Here is a 23120-nt window from a genome sequence, read left to right on the forward strand (position 1 = left end):
CAATCACCTCAAAATGTCAATCAATTCTGGTCATTACTCCTGCAGCCAACTATTCCATATTAACTTTAAAAAAAAAAAATTGCAAATTGAGTAATCCACGTTTTTGTTAGGAAGCTGAAATGGAATTGACAAAATCCTAGCAGTTTTCTTTTATAGCACAATTCAAAGTATCCATTATTTTCCAAGCAGCAAATGAAAATGTCAAAAACATTCCTGCTGTAGGTATTTAGTTGTTTTCTGCCAAATTAATGAAAGGAAAATATTGCACTTTGAATTGGTTAATTACCATGAATCCTTCTGCAAAGGGCTCCTGCTTGCAGAATTAAGCCAGCTTTGGTTGGCACACTGCCCTAATATTCATGAAGACTAGACTATAGGCTCTACTGTACTCAAGAGACATTTAGTTTTTGGCATCATTCATCAGCTTACAAATCATCAGTCCTAACTACTATAGACATTCAACTGTCTGAAATAAACAGGGCAGAAAGCACCTGCATTTAATGGGGATGTACCACATTCTGCTTCTTTGCAATTTTAAGTGCTAGATTTAGAATACAGAATGAACAAGAATACTCTGATTTACATAGCTTCTAGAAACTAGAGCTGCTTTAACAAAAATCCTCTGGTAACAAAGCTACTCCAAGGAAATCCTCTAAGAGGAAGCAACTTCACGCAAGGGGGAACGTGGAGAAGTTATTTTTTCTTCAGTATTAGGCCAGGGTTCATGGAGCTATTCCAGGTATAGGCCTCTTATGAGTCCATACACAGACCTCATTCCACCCTACTTCCTAGTATTTGAAGATAAAAGGTGCTAGTTCGCCTACTTCAAAACCTCACCGAGTAACCACTGCGGTATTCAAGCCTAACCCTATCTCTCCTTTCTCCCTTCTTCATGTGATTCGCATACCTGCATAAAACTGCAAGACCTGAGTGCCCTCTCTCCATGTCAGATGGCATATTAAATATATTTCCTTAAAACTGGATAGGGAAATGCTTCTCAACTTTTTGAAAAATATACTCTACCAGCCCTTCTATGTGGGAAAAAAATGGGTAGAGTGATAGAGATGAAAAAACTAATGATGTGTATATTTTCTTTTTCCATTCTCTAAATAAAATGAGGGGAAAAAAAGATCCCGAATAGAGACAGAAACATACTGATAAACCTAAGAATACAAGCTGATCATCTCCAAGATGTTCTCCATATGATCATAAACAAGCACCTGAGAGGGCTCCAATGTATAACCTCCTCATACAGAGTCTTGAATCAGGGAATGGGAAAAACACAGAAGCCAACAGTTGATCCTAAAAAGGTCATTCAACACCAACTATAATGTTCATATAATTTCACATCTAAGTAGTATAGCAAATGTAAAATTAGCAAGCAATGATTTTTAGAACTGACGAAATAACCTGTACAAATCCTTAGTCAAAAATACTTAGATGACATTAGACTTCAGTCTTGAAGAACGTGATATAGTAAGTCTATACCTATCTTTAAATAAATTGGAGTTAGCCAAGAGGACAAACGAAATGCTTAAAGAAACCATGAAAAACAAGATATAAAAACAGAAAAAAAGTAGAAAAAGAGAAAGAAAGAACAGAAGGAACAAAGAGAACAAATGGCAAGACAACAAACTTAAAAAGAACTGTATCAAAAACAATAGTAAATGCAAATGATCTAAACACTCCAATTAAACATTAAAAGGCAGAGATTAATAGACTCCTAAAAAGGCAAGACACAACATGCTGTCATTGAGAAATATACATTAAATATACACACGTATAAGTGAAAAGCAAAAGGACGGAAAAAGATAGACCACACTAACACCAGACAAAAGAAATCTAGAGTAACTATACTAGTATCAGGAAAAAAGTTGATCTCAGAACAGAACTATTATCAGAATACAGAGAATAATTTTATAATGATAAAGTGATCAGTTCATCAAGACGACATAATAATTTTAAATGATTACACACCAAATAACAGAGCTCAAATTATATAATTCAAAAACTGACAGTATCCAAAATTTATAATATTCTGGCCATAAAACAAGTCTCAAATTTAAAATGATTCAAGCTATAACTATGTATTACCTGCTCACAATTGAACTAAATTAGAATACAGTAACAGAAAGATCTCTGGAATACCCCAAATATTTTGGAGCTAAGTAAGAAACTTCTAAATAAACCAAAGAATCAAAGAAGAAACAAAAATGGGGATTAGAAAGTATTTCAACCTGAATAAATTTTTTTTAAAACAACATAAAAATTTGCAGTAAGCAACTAAAACGGAACTTATAGGGATTTATACTACTAAATATCTACATTAGAAAATAAGAAAGGTTTTAACTTAATAGCTTCTGCCTCACCCTGAGAAATCAGTAAAAGAGTAAATCGAGTCTAAAATAATGAAAAGAGAGAAAGTTAAGGATCATGGTCAAATTCATTGAAATAGAAAAAAAAAGTGAAAACAAAATCTCATTCTTTGAAATGATCAATAAAATTGATAAACCTCTAGACAGACTGATCTGAAATTAAAAAGATATAAATTAGGAATTCCAGGAAGAAGAGGTGGCATTGGTACAGAATCTACAGATAATACGAGAATATTGTAACAACTTTATGCCAGTAAGTTTGAGGATTTAATAGCAAAAGTAATCAATTCCTTGAGACTCGACTTACCTAGGTTCACTAAGAAGGAACAAGTAATGTGATATACCTATATCTATTAAAGGAATTGAATTTGTAATTCAAAAACCTCCCCACAAGAAAAACTCTAGGCCCAAATGACTTCACTGGTGAATTCTACCAAACATTTAAGCAAGAAACAATATTAACAATATTGACATGTTTCCCAAACATTGCAGAGGAGAGAATACTTCCTAAATTAGGCTATGAGACCAGCAGTACTTTAATCACATGGAGACATTACAAGAAAAGGAAACCATATACCAACATTTCTTATGTACATAAATGTAAAAATTCGGAAAGGCTGAATCTAATATTCATAAAGGATAATACATCAGGACTACGTAGAGTCAGTCTCAGGATTTGAAAGCTAGTTTAGGGTTTCACATCACCTTAAACGTAATCTACCATACTAAGAAACTAAAAAAGAAAAACTTAACAATCATATAAATAGGCACCTAAAAGTATTTGACAAATTCTAACATCCATTTTCGATAAAAACTCCTAGCAAAGAAACAATAAAAGAATTTTTTCCACCTACTAAAAGGCATTAAAAGCCTAGGTTGGAAGTATTCTCTCTTCTCTAATGTGTGGGAAACATGTTAATATTATTAGTATTGTTTCTTCTTTAAATGTTTGGTAGAATTCACCAGTGAAGTCATTTGGGCCTGGAGTTTTTCTTGTGGGAAGGTTTTTGAATTACAAATTCAATTCCTTTAATAGATATAGGTATATCCATTATTTGTTCCTTCTTGAGTGAGCTTAAGGTAATTTGAGTCTTTGAAGGAATTGATTACTCCTGCTATTAAATTCTCAAACTTATTGGCATAAAGTTGTTACAACATTTCCATATTACATTCCTGTATTAGCAACCTGCAGTTAACATCATATTTAAAGATGAAAAATTAAGTATCTCTTCTCTACGATCAGAAGCAAGACAAAGATGTCTGTTTTCATCACTTCTTGAACATTCTAGCTAGTGAAATCAGCAAAATAAAAGAAAGAAAAAGTATCCAGATTCTAAAGAAAGAAATAAAATTCTATTCAGACAACATGATCACCTATACAGAAAGTTAGTATCTATAAAACTGCTACAAGAACTAGCGAGTTTAACAAGGTTGCAAGATACAAAATCGATATTTAAATTAATCATGTATCTACTTACTAGTCATTAAAAATTAAAAGCTGGAATTTAAAAAAATACATTTTTAATAGCATCCACAAACACAAAATACTTAGGAATAAATCTGACAAAAGATGTGCAAGATCTGTACACTGAAAACTACAAAAATACTTCTGAGAGAAATCAGAGGGCTAAATAAAGAGGTATAACTTGTTCATGGGTTACATGACCCAATATTGTTAACATGTCAAATCTTGCTAAATTAATTTAAAGATTTAATGCAATCCACTGGAAGTAATCCAAATCTTGAATACCATACCAATAGGCTTTTTCAGCAGAAATTGACAAGTTGATTCTAAAATTCATACGGAAATGCAAAGCACTTAGAACAGCAAAAACACCTTTGATAAAGAAAAAGTAAAAAGGAGGGCTAACACTACCTGATTTGAAGATTTAAGTTTCCAATAACCAAAACAGTATGTTATTGGGGTAAAGACAAACAAACACACGAATGAAATGGAATAGAGAATTTCAAAACTGACCCACATATAAACAGATAACCAATTTTCAAGAATGATGCAAAAGCATCCAAGTAAAGAAATAAGTTTGACAAGTATTGTTGGAACAAATGGATATCCGTATTTTCAAAAAAAAAAAAAAAACTCTGACCCACAGCTAACACCATATACAAAATTAACTAAAAACGAATTGCAAGGGATAGGTTAACAACTCTGAAACTGCTTTATATGTATACTGGGTTTGTACAACCAAGCAGATGGATGATGGAAGCCATGTTTCTCATTGTTGGAGAGAGACAATGATAAACAATAAACTACACTAAAACGAATGACATGGTATGTAATTGGTATAGCGTCAGAGACATCAGTATGAACACACATTTAGTTTAATATATATACAAATGGACACCTACAGAATTTTAGTAAGAGAGTAAGAGACAGAGAGAGAGAGATTGATCAATTCACGGGTTAGCGTATTTACGTATGTTTCCTGGTTCTGCCTGCCACACGAACCTAGACATAGTGACACCCTATGGCAACAACCAGCATACCCAGTGTCCAGGTCTTAATTTCTATGTAATTAGCTCTAAAATCAAGAACCAAGGCTCCCTTGAAAAATGGATGATTCTGGCGCTGGAGCATAGAAAATATAAGACTTCGGCATCTTGTAGTATCAGAAAATAAAAAGTGATCCACAAAAAAAGTGGAGGGGAACACGTTAAGGAGACACAGGAGCCAACGAAAAGGAGCTTTCAATGGCCAAAGCTGGAACAAGTTGAGTAACAAAATAATGTAGTACTTGAATGTAATGTAAAGTATAAAATATTAAGCCATACTGATAAATGAAGAAATAAATGGGAGAGAAGAGATAAATACTTCTTATAGAAGAATTTCAAATAATTTATGTAAATATGCTTACCTCTAGGAGATAGAACATAATAAGCCCCTTCCCTCTTTGGGCATAGGCTATACTTAGTGACTTGCTTCCAAAAATAGAATATAGAAAGGGTGAAAAGAATTAACTTTACCATAGAGTAACCTGGCTAATATTACCTTAGTCAGGTAATCAAAGTTAAGCAACACCAGTGATAAAGGTTTGTTGATACCATATGATGTGATGAGAAAGGCACTTCTCCCCAAAAAATCAGAATCCCTGTGTAATCAAGAAAAAAAAGATATCAAACAAACCCAAATTGAAGGATACTCTACAAAATATCTGGCCAGTACTGCTCTAAACTGTCAAAGTCATGAAACATAAGGTTACAGATATTAGTGGAAAAACTGATGAAATCCAAATAAAGTCTGAAGTACAGTCAATAGTAATGTACCCTCTGGTTGCCTACTTGTAACAAATATATCATGGTTATTTAAGACGTTCACAAAAGAAAAGGAATGTGGGTACATGGGAACGTCTGTACTACCTCTGCAACTTTTGTGCAAATCTAAAATTATTCCAAAGCAAAAAGTTTATTATAAAAATGGATTATAGACCTAAATGTAAAAAGTAAAAACACAAAGCTTCTGGATGAAAACATAAAAAATATTTTTAGCATTAATTTTGGCAAAATTTATTAGTTACAATGCTAACAGCATAATCCATAAAAAATATAATTGATAAATTAGACTTAAAATTAAAAATTTTCGCTCTTTCAAAGACACTGTACAGAAATTAAGAAAAAAAAGCAGACTAGGATCTGCAAACATATATCCAATAAACGTCTTACATCCAAAATGTAAAGAACACTCAAAACTCAACAATAAAACAACGTAATTAAAAGTAAGCAAAAGATTTAGACAGTCATTCATGCAGTGATAAAGTGGCAAATAAGGACAAAAATGATAGTATCATTAAACATTAAGTAGGTACAAATTAATACCACAAAAAGAAACCACTATACATCTGTTAGAATGGCTAACATTTTCTTCAACTTTTAAGTTCAGAGGTACATGTGCAGGATGTACAGGTTTGGTACATAGGTAAATGTGTGCCATGATGGTTTGCGGCACAGATCATCCTGTCACCTAGGTATTAAGCCCAGCATCCATTAGCTATTCTTCCTGATGCTCTCCCTCCCACCACCAACCTTCTCCGACAGGACCCAGTGAATGTTGTTCCCTTCCATGTGTCTATGTGTTCTCTTCATTCAGCTCCCACTTATAAGTTAGAACATGCAGTGTTTGGTTTTCTGTTCCTGTGTTAGTTTGCTGAGGATAATGGCTTCCGGCTCCAAGCATGTCCCTGTAAAGGACATGATCTCATTTCTTTTTATAGCTGTACAGTATTCCATGGTACATATGTACCACATTTTCTTTATCCAGTCTATCACTGACGGCCATTTCAGTTGATTCCGTATCTTTGCTATTGTGAATAGTGCTGCAATAAACATACACATGCATGTATCTTTATAATAAAATAATTTATATTCCCTTGGCTATATACCCAGTAATGGGATTGCTGAGTCAAATGGTATTTCTGCCTCTAGGTCTTTGAGGAATCACCACACTGTTTTCCACAATGGTTGAACTAATTTACACTCCCATCAACAATGTACAAGTGTTCCTTTTTCTCCACAACCTTGCCAGCAGCTGTTTTTTGACTTTTTAATAACAGAATGGCTAAAATTTTAAAAACTGATTGCATCAACTGTTGGTAAGGATGTAGAGAAACTGGAACTCTCCTACAATGCTGGTTGGAATGTAAAACAGTGCAACCAGTTTGTATAACTGTTTTGGAGTTCCTTAAAAATTGAAATACATACTTACCATATCACCCAACCAATTCTACTCTTAGGGATTTATCCAAAAGAAAGCATTTGTCCAAAATCATGTACAATAACAGTCATAAGAGCTTTAACCATAATAATCAATGAATCAAAATAACTCAATTAGCTACCAACAGATGAATATATAAACTCATTGTGGTATATCCATGTAATCAAATGCTACTCATCAATAAAAAGGAATGAACTGCTATTAGAGGCAACAATATGAATTTCAAAATAATTATGATAGGTGAAAGAAGCCACACAGAAAGAATACACACTGTATTATTTCATTATTATAAAGTTCTGGAAAATGTAAACTAATATATAATGACAGAAAACAAGAGAAATTGCAAGGGTAGGGAGGGGTAGAGCTTGGTGGGGCAGGGAGAGACAAGAGAAAGAAAATAGGGACACAGGGAAACTTTAGGGATGATAGTATATACACTATCTTGACTATAGTGTTAGTTTCACAGATATATACTACATAAGAACTTACCAAATTGTATACTTTATGTGCAGTTTACTGCATGCCAAATATGCTACAACAAAACTATTCTTTACAAAATCAACACTGGCAAAACTAAGAATACACTAAACCTAGAAAAAAGAAGCCTCAAAAAAAAAAGAAAGAAAAGAAAAAGAAAAAAATCCTGGCACTTGGCAAACAGCTGATGGCATAGCAAGTAAAATGCTGATTAGATTTGGTCTGTGTGGCTTCAGGAGAGAATGAATACCCACAGAAGAGAAACTAAAATGAAGCTGTATCAGCTACACCAGTGGAATATACTGACAATTGAAGCTGTCTTCACATGGAATGAACTGCTTCGTAAGATAAAGCTCTCTCTCAGTCACAGGAGTTGAAGTAGAAACTCAAATGATCACTTTGTTACGTGAGGGTCTAGGAGAAATTCCTATTTAGGATGATAGGAGACAGACAGTACTTCCTGATCTTTAACTCTACTCATTACGAACATAGAACAAATAGTTTGTACTTGGGGAAAAACATATTTAATCACATTCATCAAACTTTAAAGCCATCAATACCCATCATTTTGAATGGTTTGTATTTGGGAGCATATGAACAGGGTATTCATATGCTCCCATTCATAATGAATGCACTTATCAATCTTCAACAGTTATCTGTCACACAGAGAAAGCAGTAAAGAAATCTTCAAAGATAAACATAGCTTTCTAATGTGTATTTGTCTTTCTGTTTGTGTTTTTCATATAATAAGTTATTATACATTTATTGAGAGAACGGAGCATTTATAATGTTTACTATGCAATTCTTTTTTTAATTATTATTATACTTTAAGTTTTGGGGTAAGTGTGCAGATCATTCTCAGCAAACTGACACAAGAACAGAAAACCAAACACTATATGTTCTCACTCCTAAGTGGGAGCTGAACAACGAGAACACATGGACACAGGGAGAGTAACATCACATACTGGGTTTACTATGCAATTCTAAGGAGTTCAATATGTAATAGTAATAGCCACTACTTACTGAGTATTTATTATAGGCCTAGAAACTTAAGCAAAACATCTTGAACACATGAAGTTAGCAATACTTCAAGAGAGCTATTACTCCCACTTTACAGATGAAATATCTCAGGCTGAGTGAAGTTAAGGGGATCTTCAGGTTGAGGTTCTGAAGTCAAGCCCATCTGGCTTCATAATCCAATCTTTTAAAATTGCTCCTAGTTCACTGAAGAAGTAGGGGCCATCTGATGATCACTGCATACAGACTCTTCCTTCTCCAAATATCTCCTATATTCCCACCCAATTTATTTGTTAAAAATACATATTTTTTCACGTTATGCATCCAGCTTTGATGGCTTTACTGCCTTATAATTCCTTACAGGCAAAGCACAAACTTGTCAACATGGTGGATAGGAGATCTTCCCACCTACTTTTCAAGCATCATTTCCTGTTATTGCTCCTGTGTTCTAGATATACTAAGATCTTTCAAAGTCCTTTAAAAATGCAATGCATTTGTACTTGCTGTTCTAACTCTTCTGCATGCCCTTATTTCTGGCATAGTGAATGAAATTTTGTCTTTCAAGAAATCAGTTTAAATATTGTTTCATTTGATGAAGTCTTGACATTTCAGTGACATTTAGATGTACCTTTTTTTACATATACACCACTCTATTCATATTGGTATTATTCATTTGTAGGTTTGCTTCCTGCAAAAATAGCTCCTCCAAGACAGTTATTCATCCCTGTATCTCCGGTGCCCAAGCCCAATGCCTGATGTATGAGAACCGTTCAAGAAATCATTACTGACTGAATGGACAGATGATGAACAGGAGAATGAGTAAACATGCAAATTGATACACTAACAAGTGTCTGAAATTAAGGGCTTCTTAGGGGAATATATAAAAGAAACAGTACTTGCATAGGACAGAGGTATACAAGTTGCCACAATTATAATATGTAACTATACCTTACTCATTTATATAATTTCATCCTAAATGAAGTCTTCATTGAAGCAACTATTACTTTCTATCCTACTAGATTATGTGATCCTATTAAAAAAGTTTATTTAACCAAAAGTAAAGGTAATATATAATTTGATACAAAAATTAATTCTCAAGACTGTAAAATGGTTGGAAACCAGGAGATCTGTGAACGACTCTGATTACTTGTCAAGAAAAAGAAAGCCAGAGGAACAACCTTTCTGTGACCTCCTCCCACAAACAAAACTATTCACAGATTTTACCATTTCAAGATATAACCTTGTTTAGTGCACTACTCCTGCAGATAATGAGACACACACATAAAAAGAAAAAAACATACACACAATTCTCACCATTTGAAATTTCAGGCTCCTTTCCTTCTCACTTCTTTCTGATTTTCAATTAAAATATTTTTATGATTGATCAATATGTTTGATTCATTTCCTAAAATCAATCTTAATAAATTGGGGTAATGTCTGCTACACTTTGGCTTGAGGGGCTTCTTTTATCATCTATTCTCTCACACAGACCTAATATGGAAATAATTTGGGTTCTGGACATTGCTGTTTTATGTTAGAATCAGGCTAAAACTAATTCTTTTTTAAAAATGCAAAATAAAATGGAACTTAAAAAAAAGTCAAGAAGCTTTGAGAACAATTCCCAGCTAATGGAAAAAATTATTTTAATTATACAAAAAATGTTCTAAAGCAATCTTCTGGGTAAAAACAAAGCATTACTTATTCGTTGAAGAAAATGCCTTCTCTAAAGAAGTGTTCACAAGTCAGAAGCCCGTAGTCTATAAAATTAAAGCCTTGTAAGTGAAGGTTAAAAAAAAATTCATACCTTGATAATTTTCTTCTAACATGCTGCCTCATTTTAGCAATAACATTTTGATTTATGCTAAAAAGCATTCCTTTCTGAAGAATTAAAATATGTCTTTTAAAAAACACCCAGAAAAAAAACCTGAAGTGTTCTATACTCAGTCTATAACGGTGGACTTTACTTCAGAAGGACAAAAGAAGCAGCAATTTTTTTTTTTTTTTTTTTTTGAGACGGAGTTTCGCTCTTGTTACCCAGGCTGGAGTGCAATGGCGCGATCTCGGCTCACCGCAACCTCCGCCTCCTGGGTTCAGGCAATTCTCCTGCCTCAGCCTCCTGAGTAGCTGGGATTACAGGCACGCGCCACCATGCCCAGCTAATTTTTGGTATTTTTAGTAGAGACGGGGTTTCACCCTGTTGACCAGGTTGGTCTCGATCTCTCGACCTCGTGATCCACCCGCCTCGGCCTCCCAAAGTGCTGGGATTACAGGCTTGAGCCACCGCGCCCGGCCAGAAGAAGCAATTTTAAACTCCATTAAGTATAATCATTTTTTTCTGAAACATGATAGTAACATGGAAATAATAACTGAATGATTTCAGAGCCCAGCAATGCAAAAGTTGAGAAATGAAAAATAAAGACAAAAATAAAAACTTTGGACTAAGATATCCCTTAAACAAAAGGAGACTATTTTCCAAAAGCTGGTATAATTTTCTCAGATTAACGTGAGAACACAGGATATACAATTTGTTTTGATTTTTGCTTTTAGTATTTTCAAATTTGCTCCTGCTCCTTTTATAAACACACAGGTTAACAAAAGGAGGTAACTGATTTCTTAACTTATCACATTGTGATCTATCAAGGGAAACAATTCAGTTCATTCAAGATTTGGTTCCAGTAAGCATTTTTCATGTCTCCTGCATGAAGGGATATTATTCTATAAAATAAAAGGACACTATGCATGAATTAAGTATGAAGCATTCATAAGAGAATCAGAATCTAATTAGATAAACACACTTCCCTACAGGTGGATATGAATTCAAAAGTCTCTGAAATCTCATATTTAAAGGCTAGCAGTGCTTTTTTAATTATGCTAAAAGTCCCTTGTCTGCTTGATCTCTCGTGAACAATTTTAATCAGGCAAGCCTAATATACTCCGTTTCACAGACAACTAAACAGAGCTCTCAACTATGAGCTAATGGGAAGACAAGGAATCACAAGCATTTTTATTAGAAGGGAAAAATGGCCAGCCTAGAGATTTGGCCAGCAATAAAGCAAGATTAAATGATGCTTTTCCCTCACTTAACCTACTTAACTTCAACAACTACAGACATACAATTAATTTGCTCTTGAAATTCACTCTGTAAACATAAACACATGATTAAAAAATATTACATTCTAACAATTCACAGTGGTTTTAGTTATTTTCTTTTCCCATTCACAAATGGACTAATATACTAACAATCCTTTTGCTAGAGTCTAAGAGTAATCTCTTAAAAACTATCCATTTTAAAAAAGGAGAGTAAAAAATCATTCTCTGCAGTTTGTAGGGATCTTCACAAAGGATCCTGTTCAAAGTGTTAAGTGGTAATTAAAAGGACCAAATAATTCCATCTCCACTTTTGCATCCCTAAATCCATTTGCTACATCAGCTATCACCATGAGTCCCCTGTCCATTCTGAGGCCCTCCCATGATACAGCAACTTATTATAACCCATATATTTCCTCTTCTTCTTTAAAAAAAAAAGAAAGAAGGGTCTCCCTCTGTCGCCCAAGCCAGACTGCAGTGACACCATCATAGCGTGAATTGCAGCCTCAAACTCCTTCCTGGTCTCAAGTCATCCTCCTGCTTCAACCTCCCAAGTAGCTAGAACTACAGATGCATTTCTACCACATCTGGCCAATTCTTTAGTTTTTTGTAAGGAAGAAGTCTCACTATGTTGCCCAGGCTGCTCTCGAACACCTAGCCTCAAATGATCTTTCCACCTTGACTTCCCAAAGCACTTGGTTTGTAGTTGTGAACCACTGTACCCACATTTTTAAACTGCAATTAATTACCTAAATCTAAATGCAACCATTTTAAACTCTTTTCTTCTAACCAGTTCAACCCAGAAATACAGATGGGCACGCCAGGCCCTAAGAATTTCTACCTATGCTATACCTAATTGGTTTTGTCTATTATCTTCATCTTTAAAATTAGAGATTCTTTGTTTGAATTTACCCCAATTATTTGCTACGTAGTTTGCAGCATGTTCTCTACTTGCTCTGTGCCTTATTTTCTCCATCTGCCAAACTGTTACTAGTAATACCCTCCCTCATAGAAGAAAGAATTAAATGATACAATATTAATACACAGAGGAGCAACACCTAGCATACTGTAGACACTGAATTTCCTCTTGTCATGTCCAAGATCATTGTTTTGAGGATCTTGAAGCATAGGCCTCAACATTTCAACTGAATCCCAAATAACATGCTGTTTCTCACATTCTCCCTGGCAAACTCTGCCAGCCTCAGGACTCACCAGCAACCTTTACTCAGAACCTTTATTTTATTATTTCCCTATCTCTACAGACTCAGCTCCAACTCTCTTGAGGATTTCCAGCTATTTTCATCATAGGGCTCTTGGAGCTTCTCTGCCTCACAGTTTTTCCATGCACTGATGATGTTTGCTTATTTATTAGAGATGGTTTCATTTACATTTTTACCTGCCTGGTTCTTTTCCTCATTGGTGCTGTGCTTCTCACTAATTACAACTGTACACTATCAGTTATCTGACACTTTTCCATTCACATTAATTTAAAAGACTATTCTTTACAGTTGAACTAAGATACGGAAAATAGGACAGGCATAGTGCCTCATGCCTGTAATCCCACCAATGTGAGAGGCCAGGGAAGAAAGATCACCTGAACTCAGGAGTTCAAGACCAGCCAGGCATCATGGCCAAGACTATGCCTCTACTAAAAATCAAATAAAATTAGCCAGGTGCAGAAGTGCATGTGTGTACTCCCAGCCACTCCAGAGGCTGAGGCAGAAGGATTGTTTGAGACCAAGAGATTGAAGCTACAATTACTGAAGCTGTAGTGAGCTATTATCACACCACTGCACTCCAGCCTGGGCAACTGAGCAAGACCCTCAAGAAAATAATAATAATAATAACCTAAGACACAGAACATTAAAATAGGATCATCATAGCCCAGGATAAAAACATTTGGTTAATTCTTTGAAAATGATTTTGGTTTTTATACTTTATGCATTCACCTATCAGATCCTGTGATTCTGCTGACCTGGTTGCTTGATGGGCGTAAAAATTCAGCTTGTTTATTGAAATGGTAGATGCTAAAGAGAATTATTAGCCCAGCAAGGCAGAGAAAAAGTAAAATTAAAATATAAACTTTCAACAAGTTTCATTAGTACTACTAAGATTGCAATCACATACATACAAATAAATCCCTTTAAAACCTCTAAAAATGAGTTGTCTGATTATGTGCAAATATCCCAGATTATGAAAATTTCAATTACGGTATCAGAAAGATGAGATCTATAAAAGGGAATGTCCCTTTGAAACAACATGAAACATAGTTCAAATGTATTTTAACTATGCTCAAAGGTCATTTCTCTTTTTTACTATTTTTTGTTGTTGTTTTTCTCTTTCCTTAACAAAACATTCTCCCCAATCCTCTGTTTGATGCACAAATTTGAAATGTTTAGTGATACAAAAGAAAGTACTATTCTTTCTTTAAAGAAGAACTTTTTTAAAATTTTAGATGTGTGACTGTGGAAGAAAGTATTATTCTTTACATAAATATGAATTATATGTCTTTCACAGACTACATGCTTGTTAATTTTCCTAATGGAATTTAAAGTCTTTCCAAAATTCCAGAGTTAATCCCAACCTGCTTCAAATTATCATGTTTTAAAGTTTTGCCTCAGGTTTTCTGGTAAAGGACACTCACAAAAAATCAAATCAAGCGATATCAAGAACAGAATTTTTTTCTTAAAAAGTAGCAGAAAAGAGTAATAATAATTCTTAGAATTTTCTCTTAAAAATTCTTAGGATCATTCCATTCAATTCACTCAGGCAAATTTTACATTCCAGTGAAATTAAATAAAGTATTGCAATGACTTAATTTAGTCATTGGGATAATGGCTAAAACTTTCTCATCTACTCAATATTTGGTTTTAAAAGTGCTGCGATTACAACTGGCACCCAGATCCTGGTTTCCAATAGTATTTTCCAGTAAAAAGAATCAGAGTTCCAAGGAGAAATAGCTGATTCTAGGAGTGAAGCAGAAAATACAAGAAGTCAATCAGGAGCATCCAGTGCAGAAAAGCAAGGAAGTGCTCAAAAAAGAAAACCAAAGTAAAACACAGTGATGAAAGTATGTTAAAGAGATATAGGAGCCAACTAGAAGAGCTCTTAATGGCCAGAGCTGGAACAATTTGAGCAATACTACAGTGCTGGATTATAACCCAAAAATGATATAACTCATGAGCCATATTCATATATGTACATTTACATATGTCACCATTGAGGCTAAGCATGGTGACTCATACCTGTAATCCCAGAACTTTGGGAGGCTGAAGTGAGAAGTTCATTTTAGGTCAGGAGTTTGAGACAAGCCTAGGCAACATGGTGAAACCCCATCTCTAGAAAAATTATAAACATTAGCTGGGCATGGTGATGTGCCTGTAGTCCCAGCTACTCAGGAGGCTGAGGTAGGAGGATCGCTTGAGCCCAGGAGGTTTAGGCTGCAGTGAGATATGATTGTGTCACTACACTCCAGCCTGGGCAACAAAGCAAGTCCACAAGTCCCAAAAAGATAACAAATACATTTTGACTGAAAAAATAAATAAATAAACAGAAGGAGAGAGAAATGTCTTGTGCAGAAACATTCCAAATAATTTTCTTAGCCCTCACAAAGGGGGAACATAATTTCCCACTCCTTAAGTGTAGGCTGCATATAGTGACTTCCTTTCGAAGAGTAACTTCATAGTGGAGAAACTTATTAATAACAGGGGAAACCAGAGGTTGCGTGCTCTGTTTAGTATCTTCATATGCTTTCTGTAAATCTAAATGTATTCTAAAATTTAAAAAGTATTAAAAATGTGATTTACTATCTGCTACTAACTTTGGCTTTCTAAAGTTTGCTACTCGGCTTACCAGTAGAAACCCTTAGTTAATTTTGGAATTGTACAGTTTAAATTGTACAATTCTTCATTATACTCTCAAATCCACAAGTCACTTGTGCTGTAGAAGGAATTGGAAAAATGAGAAGCATATTTCTGCATATGAATTCTGCTCTACCTGCAACTATCCATATGACCTAAATAATCAATTTTCTCATCTATAAAACCAGGCAAATCTGCTGTGATGGCTTTCTGTTACCCCTATGGGGATGGTGGGTAACGCTGACGCTCTATCTGACACTCTCATCACTGAAAGTGTGTCATCTACATCCTTCTCCAGCCTTCTCTAGCTTGGCCCACTCGGATGCCAATCTGGTACACGATCTGGCTCTTCTAGTTTTCTTTGGAATTCATATTCAAATGTCATTTTTTAAAAAAAACAATTAATGGCCAGGCACAGTGGCTCGTGACAATAATCTCACTGCTTTGGGAGGCCAAGGCAGGGGAATTGCTTGACACTAGGAGTTCGAAACCAGCTTCGGCAACATAGGGAGACACCAGTTCTATAAAATAATGAAAATAATAGCTCAGCCTGGTGGTGCATGCTTGCTAGTTCCAGCTAATACAGAGGCTGAGACAGGAAGATTGCTTGAGCTCAAGAGTTTAACACTACAGTGAACTATGACTGTGCCACTGCACTCCAGCCTGGGCAAATAAAATAAAAATAAATTCAGGTTAACATCATATTTGGAAGAATAACCAGAAATTAGATACAATGGTTGCTTCTGTGTGGGGGAACAGGAGGCTGGCGTAGGAGGAAGGCATACTTTGCACTCTATAGACACTCTGGCTATATGAATTATTTTTTACTATGTGCATGCATTCACTATTTAAAAACTTATTATAAAAGCAACAAGAAATCCATTATTTCTGAGGGAATACTATACGTTTCTGATTTCAACCTTTGTATCTGCTATCTGTGTATTATCTTTGTACCACAGAAAGAAGTATGGCTCCAGGAGATTAGACCATAATGATTTCAGTCAAGTTCTTTTGCACCAAATCAGCTGTTTCAAAATAGCATAGCGGTCTTGGAATCAAAAGCAACTTAGGATGCAACATAGTCCTCTCTATTTACTAGTTATTTAGCCTCACTAAATCCTAGCTTCTTCATCTGCAAAACTGGAGTAACAGTACCCACATCCCATAGGCCTGTTGGAAAGATTAAATAAAAACCCATGTAAAGTTCCTAGCCTACTGGCAGGCCTATCTATTATGGTCATTATCAGTATAAATGAAAGTCTGTGAGGAGATCTGATTTAACACTCTGTCATGTCTTCTACTCAGCTATGTATCCAGAAGCAACTTCCAAGTGTAAACAACCCCCAAGTGTAATTAGTTTTCAGCAATTATTATTCCTAGTTCATTAGGAAAATAAATACTTATCACTAAATAACTAGAATGAACAATATTTCTTCTGCATAGAAATGTCCTAAATCCAAAGATACATGCAGAAGTCATACCTACTTAGAACTGAATAACTGTGGCTGGGCCCAGTGGCTCATGCCTATAATCCCAGCAGTTTGGGAGGCCAAGTCAGATGGATCACTTAAGGCCAGGAGTTCGAGAACAGCCTGGCCAACAGGGTGAAACCCTGTCTCTACTAAAAATAGAAAAATTAGCCAGGCATGGTGGCACATGCCTGTAATCCCAGCTACTCGGGAGGCCGAGGCAAGAGAATTACTTGAACCCAGGAGGTAGAGGTTGCAGTGAGTCAATATTGTGTCACTGCCCTTCAGCCTGGGCAACAAAGCAAGACTCTGTCTCAAAAAAAAAAAAAAAAAAAAAAAAAAGTGATTAAGTCTAATAAACAATAAAGCAACAAAAAATCCAAGAGGTTATATAAAACATGTTTAAGGCATTATCCCAAAAGACGGTATAAATTTACATTTTTAAAAGATAGACACAACCTGGCCTTTTGCCTTAGTTCATTGTAAAAGGGTATATCCACATGTAACCTGGTCACAGGTTTTTGAGATTAGTGGTAACATATATAAATGATTTTAGTGAAAATACAGGTTATAGTAGTACATATAAATATATTAGCTGTTCAAATGAATATTTGAGCGGATGTTATGTGCACAAACGTGAATAAATAATGTTACCTATACAAACTCTTTGCTATAATTTGGGAATGTCGTTCCTTTCCTGTCTCAAAAAAGTAGCTAAACAATGTATTTTATCCTGATTTCTATTTTATCTTGGTTTGTAAAATAAACCATTTCAAAAACTAAAGGTATATTTCAACTCACAGGATCTGTATTTGCATAGCTTCGCATAAATAGATACATACACACAGGCAATACTGGAGAGAAGAAATACATGTATATCTCTATGTATTTGAATCTAACTTCAGATATGTATGTTCTATCTTTCCAAAAGATATACTGGGAATTTTTTAATAGTTCTAATTCTTTCCTTTAGGGTTTGCCACAAGATTCCTTAAATTGCCCTTACGCCTGAGATAACACATAAGGGAAAGAGCATGTGTATAACTGATTTCAAATCACATCAAGCTACTTGGTTGCCACTAGAAAGCCAAAAAGCATGGACCCGCTATAAATATTTAGGCTGTCTTTGTTAATAAATGCTCCAAAGCAACTGGGAAGAGATATGGAAGTCTGAAACTACAATGATAAAAATCTTAAAGAATCATCTATTCCAACTAACTAGCTAAGACTAGGAACCACTGAAAAAATCCCATTCTATGACTAGGCTACCCTGTTCAATAATGGCTATGTTTGACAATTTTTGTTCCCACAAATCGTTCATTTTATATAATGATTCACAGTTTGTATGCCATTCATATGTATATAAAATCATCTAATCTTGACAAAACCTATGAGAAAAATGTGGCACAATTAAATCACGGGCACAGAAATAATGTGACTTACACAAAGCTACTAAGCTATGAATGGTAAAACTTAGATATCGAAGTCTCCTGCCCCTAAATATATCTTTATTGTCTCCCACCTGATCTGCAGGACTGAATTCCACTTTCCCTGACAAGTCCCATTTCTTGCAGCACAATGGTCCCTTGTCCACCTAACTGGAATTCTTCCTTAGGTGGTTTATCAAGTCCTCTCTAGTCAATTCCCTACACTGTAGCTAGAGGTATCTTCCCAAATTTAAACCAGGAAGTCTTCTATGTAAGACCAGCAACTGTTGTTCACTGTTTCTAGATAAGGAATAGACTTCTTACCAAGGTCTTTAAAGAATAAGTGACCTCATTGCTTCCTACCTTTTCAGGCTTAGAGCAGATTTCGTGATCACTGACAGGCTTTTTGTTTTTCTTAAGCACCATGCTTGCTCAACCTAGATCCCTCTCGACCCCGTTTCACCTAGTCAATGTATATTCTTTCTTACTTTCAGGCAAGCCTTCCCTTCCCTTCCCTTACTAAGTAAATCAAATGCTCCTACTATATACTCTTTCTCATGGCACCATATACCTCTACTTCTTTGAAGTTATCATCGTTACAGTTTACATTTATTCATGTAATTACTTGGTTAACGTCTGCCTTTTCCATCAGACTGTCGGTACCACAAAGAGTAAAAAGGAGGTCAGTTTTTCTGTTTTTAGTCACTGGTATATCCCCAATGCTTGGCACAATTCCCAGCCTGCAAGTATATACATGATTTAAAACCTAAGCAAATATGGAACTAGGTTAATTCTGTCTTTAAATATATGAAAACAGTTATTATTCTAATAATTTCTCTACATTACACACACAAAAGTTATGTTAAAAAAACATTCTGATTCTTCAAAATATTTCTTATGATAAAGTTCCCAGATACCTCTTAAAATCTGGAAACCATAAATGAATACAATGTTATCTTCTCATCAGTACAGAGACTGCACTTCCCCATTCCAAGTACTTCACTTCTATTAAAACAGTCTATCTACACTTGTGTTTTTACTTTGTACTGACAGAGCAATATCTGAGACTGGGTAATTTACAAAGAACAAAAACTTGTATCTTACAATTCTTGGCTGGAAGTCAAGGTGTCGCCAGGTTTGGTTGTCTGGTGAAGGCTGCATCCTCCAGAGTAGAGGAAAACTGTGTCCTCACACGGCAGAAGGCAGAAGAGGAAGCTCCTGAAGGCTGTGAATGTTGCTTTTATAGGGGTCTTACTCCCATTCACAAGGGAAGGAGCCCTCATGACCTTATGACCTCTTAAAGGTCCTGTGCTCTAATAGCATCACATTGGCCCTTAAGTTTCCACATCTCACTTTTGGAGAAGACACATTGAAACTCTGGCACTGTGGGACATGGCAGTTGACAGTTAAACTACAACTTCCCAGGTCTCTTCATATGAACTTCTTTTAAAACACATACACTTGATTCACGGCTAGTTTGATAATCTGACAAACCTATATGCAAAATTTTAATCATTATTACAGACCATCTTAGTTTCAGCCAATCATTTCAGATGACTTAGCTTTTTCAACCCTAATTCCCTGAGCCAAACTATTAGCTTTTGCTCCCAGCTTTATGTGATATGCAAATGTGATGTGCCTGTTTAATCCAAGCCCATGATAAAAATGATTAATAGAACAGAGTGGAAAAAACGACCATGCCATGTCACTAGAAATACCTTTCTTCAAGCTGACATCAATTCATTCATCAAATTATTTCAATCATCCACCAATTTACCCAGCCCAATAACCCAACTCCTAATTTGACCATCTATTAAATATTTCATAAACATATCATGAGACACTTTGAAACACTGCCAAATTCAATTTACTCAACCTACATGGGGAAAAAAAAAAAATCACGTTTAACATGACACACTCCCAGTGAGTCCATGTGGTCCCTAGAAGACTGCTCCTTTTCTAGGTAAGTCCTCACAAGTATCTGTCTAATAATCAGTTAATGAATTGTCCAAAGGGCCAGGTGCGGTGGCTCACACCTATAATCCCAGCACTTTGGGAGGCTGAGGCAGGCAGATTACAAAGTCAAGAGATTGAGACGATCCTGGCCAACATGGCGAAACCCCACCTCTACTAAAAATACAAAAATTATCTGGGCATGGTGGCAGACACCTGTAGTCCCAGCTACCTGAGGGGCTGAGAGAGGAGAACCACTTGAACCCAGTAGGCAGAGGTTGCAGTGAGCAGAGATGGTGTCACTGCACTCCAGCCTGGCAACAGAGCAAGATTCTATCTTAACAACAACAAAAAAAGAATTGTCCCAAGGATAAACATGAAACCCACTAATCTTATAACAGCAGAATTCTACCTTTCCTCTCTTTTTTTCTACCTTTCCTCTTTTTGAAAATAAAAACAGTATCTGCATGATCTTTAGTCTTCTGGCATCTCTGTTACTAGTCATAATTGTTCAAAGATTACCTAACCATTCATACCTGCAAGTCATTTAATCCTAGGACATTAACTAGTTGAGAGCAAAAAGTGTTTTCTCATCATTGTTTTACCTTTCTTAACTTCAATTCCCTTGCCACTGTCGTTAGTCTTCTTTACTGAACTTGAATATCATTTTTTCTTTTCATAGAGAAATTAAAAACCCAGGAGTTCCATAACTCTGCCTTCACTCCACTATCCAGTACTACATCTGTCTCAACCAGTAGTTTATTCTTTTATTTTTATGTTTCTTTCATGATCTGAACATAACATGTCCAGTACTTACTATCCTTATAAGCCTCAAGGCATTTTAGGATTCAGTTTCCTGTATGCCATTCTCTCAGTTTTATACTACATTTGTATTTGTGTCCCAACTTCTTCTTACTTATGTGAATAATTTTTGTGTATATGGTCACTATTTCACTTTAAGGAACTCCACACTTTTATTCATTCAGTGAATGTTTTACTGACTGCCATGTATATGCAATTTACCAAACTAAAGCATACAAAGATACCTAAGATCTATCTGGTCCCTGTCTTTAAGGAATCTAGACAGAAATATAGACTGCTAGGTGGAATGGTATGCTTCTATAATACCAAGATAAAAATAAGTGCTGTGTGAGCAGAGTACAGAGCAACTAGCTCAAGCATGAAATAGCTGCTTAAGTCTTCATCAAGGAAACGACATCTGAATTGAGTTGTGAGGAAGCAGCCATTAGAAGACTGGAAGTATCCTAGGGAACAGCATGTGCAAAGGTATGGCAATATGAAAAAGTACATTGTTTTCATACAGGAATGATGGGATTCATGCAGCTAGGACTTAAGGTGCATGAAGTGTAATTTCAAGAGACAGCTTAGAAACAAGGGGTCAGTTAGTAAAAAAAAAAAAAAAAAAAAAAAAAAAAAAAAAAAAGGCCTTGTAATATAAGTCTCCAATACATAGAATAAAATAAAATAAAGCAAATGCTCTCTACAGAATACTATGCAGCAGTTAGGAGTAGCAATCCAGATGTATGCCCAATGACACAGACAGATCTTTAAAACAGTGCTGAGGTCAAAATAAAAAATGTCTAGAGCAAAACACAAGCAATGCAAATTTAAAATACATGCAACTCCAGTATTTGTCTGGACACAAAATAAATCTACATGTTTTACAAGGACACATACAAATAAAAGGATTCAGATGAGAAACATCAGAATTTACCTATCGAGTAGAAGAGTAATGAGGGTAGGTAACAGGAACAAAGTATTTTTTGTAAGCAGACATACACTTGTTTTATGACACAAAAAGTCTATATGTTTTCCTATAGTTGACAAAGGTTTTAAAGTCTGGGAATGGCAAAATCTAATGTAGCTTTTAGGAATAAAGTTTGGCACAGTGTAAAGAATATAGTCCTATAGTTATAGTTTCTTCTTGAGTCAATGAACATGGGTTCATTATCCTTTTTCTACATATGCTTAATAGATCTTATTATTCTGTAAGAAAAGGATAAGTATAAGACTAAACTGCCAGTAAGTAAAGATGGGTGTAGAAATTTTGGTAGTAGAAGAAAGTAAAGACAAGAGCTGAGAGGGAATAAGCAGTTACAGATAAAAGCAGCATCTTAAAACTCAAATTTGATTATCTGCCAAGAATAGTATTGAAAACATTCCTGCATTGCAACAGACACTAAACTAAATAAATGCTAAGAATTTCATCAAATTTAAGATCTGTTCATTTTCTTATAAGTGTGCCAAAGGGAGAGCAATGAGAAATTAAAACAAAGCCCCTCTGAGTATGTCTTGGGAGCTCAGAGTAAAGATCTCTGGAATAAACTCACACACGCCCTATCACTTGAGAGATGAATCTTGCATTACACCAAGAACTGCTTCATCTGTACAAACAGACTTTCTATAGAACTGTAACTGAACACTACAGGCAATGAGCCAACACTTTTAAATTTCATCAAGCTCTAGTGCCAGGTGACAACTGTTTGCTGTGACATGATTTATGCAACACATTTCATCTAGTTATCTCAGAATCAAAGGAATTTTACCAGAGGGTTCTTATTCAAATAAACAGGAAGAATTTCTACCCCAATCACATCTGTGAAAAGTAGAAGACACGTGGTAAGTTTCAGGAAAAGATTCTACTGATTAAATTCTGAGAATAAAGGATTCGAAAACGTAAAATTGGCGCGCTAACTGGGCACTCCTCT

At 35.3% G+C, this 23120-nt stretch overlaps 1 protein-coding gene across 8 annotated transcripts in view; it reads right to left on the reverse strand.

Moving 5' to 3' along the window:
- Positions 1-23120, reverse strand: part of RFX3 (regulatory factor X3) — a 294672-nt gene that overhangs the window by 209577 nt on the left and 61975 nt on the right. For 2 of the 8 annotated variants that reach the window (XM_074394746.1, XM_074394747.1), the window contains exon 1: positions 1-21788. This exon is cut by the window's left edge. The exons of the other annotated variants lie outside the window; for them this stretch is intronic. The gene's annotated coding sequence lies outside the window, so the exon portion shown is untranslated. Of the gene's footprint in view, positions 21789-23120 lie in introns of those variants that run through there. 8 annotated transcript variants of the gene reach the window in all.

Source organism: Saimiri boliviensis, chromosome 2, assembly GCF_048565385.1.
Source record: "Saimiri boliviensis isolate mSaiBol1 chromosome 2, mSaiBol1.pri, whole genome shotgun sequence".
NCBI lineage: Eukaryota > Metazoa > Chordata > Mammalia > Primates > Cebidae > Saimiri > Saimiri boliviensis.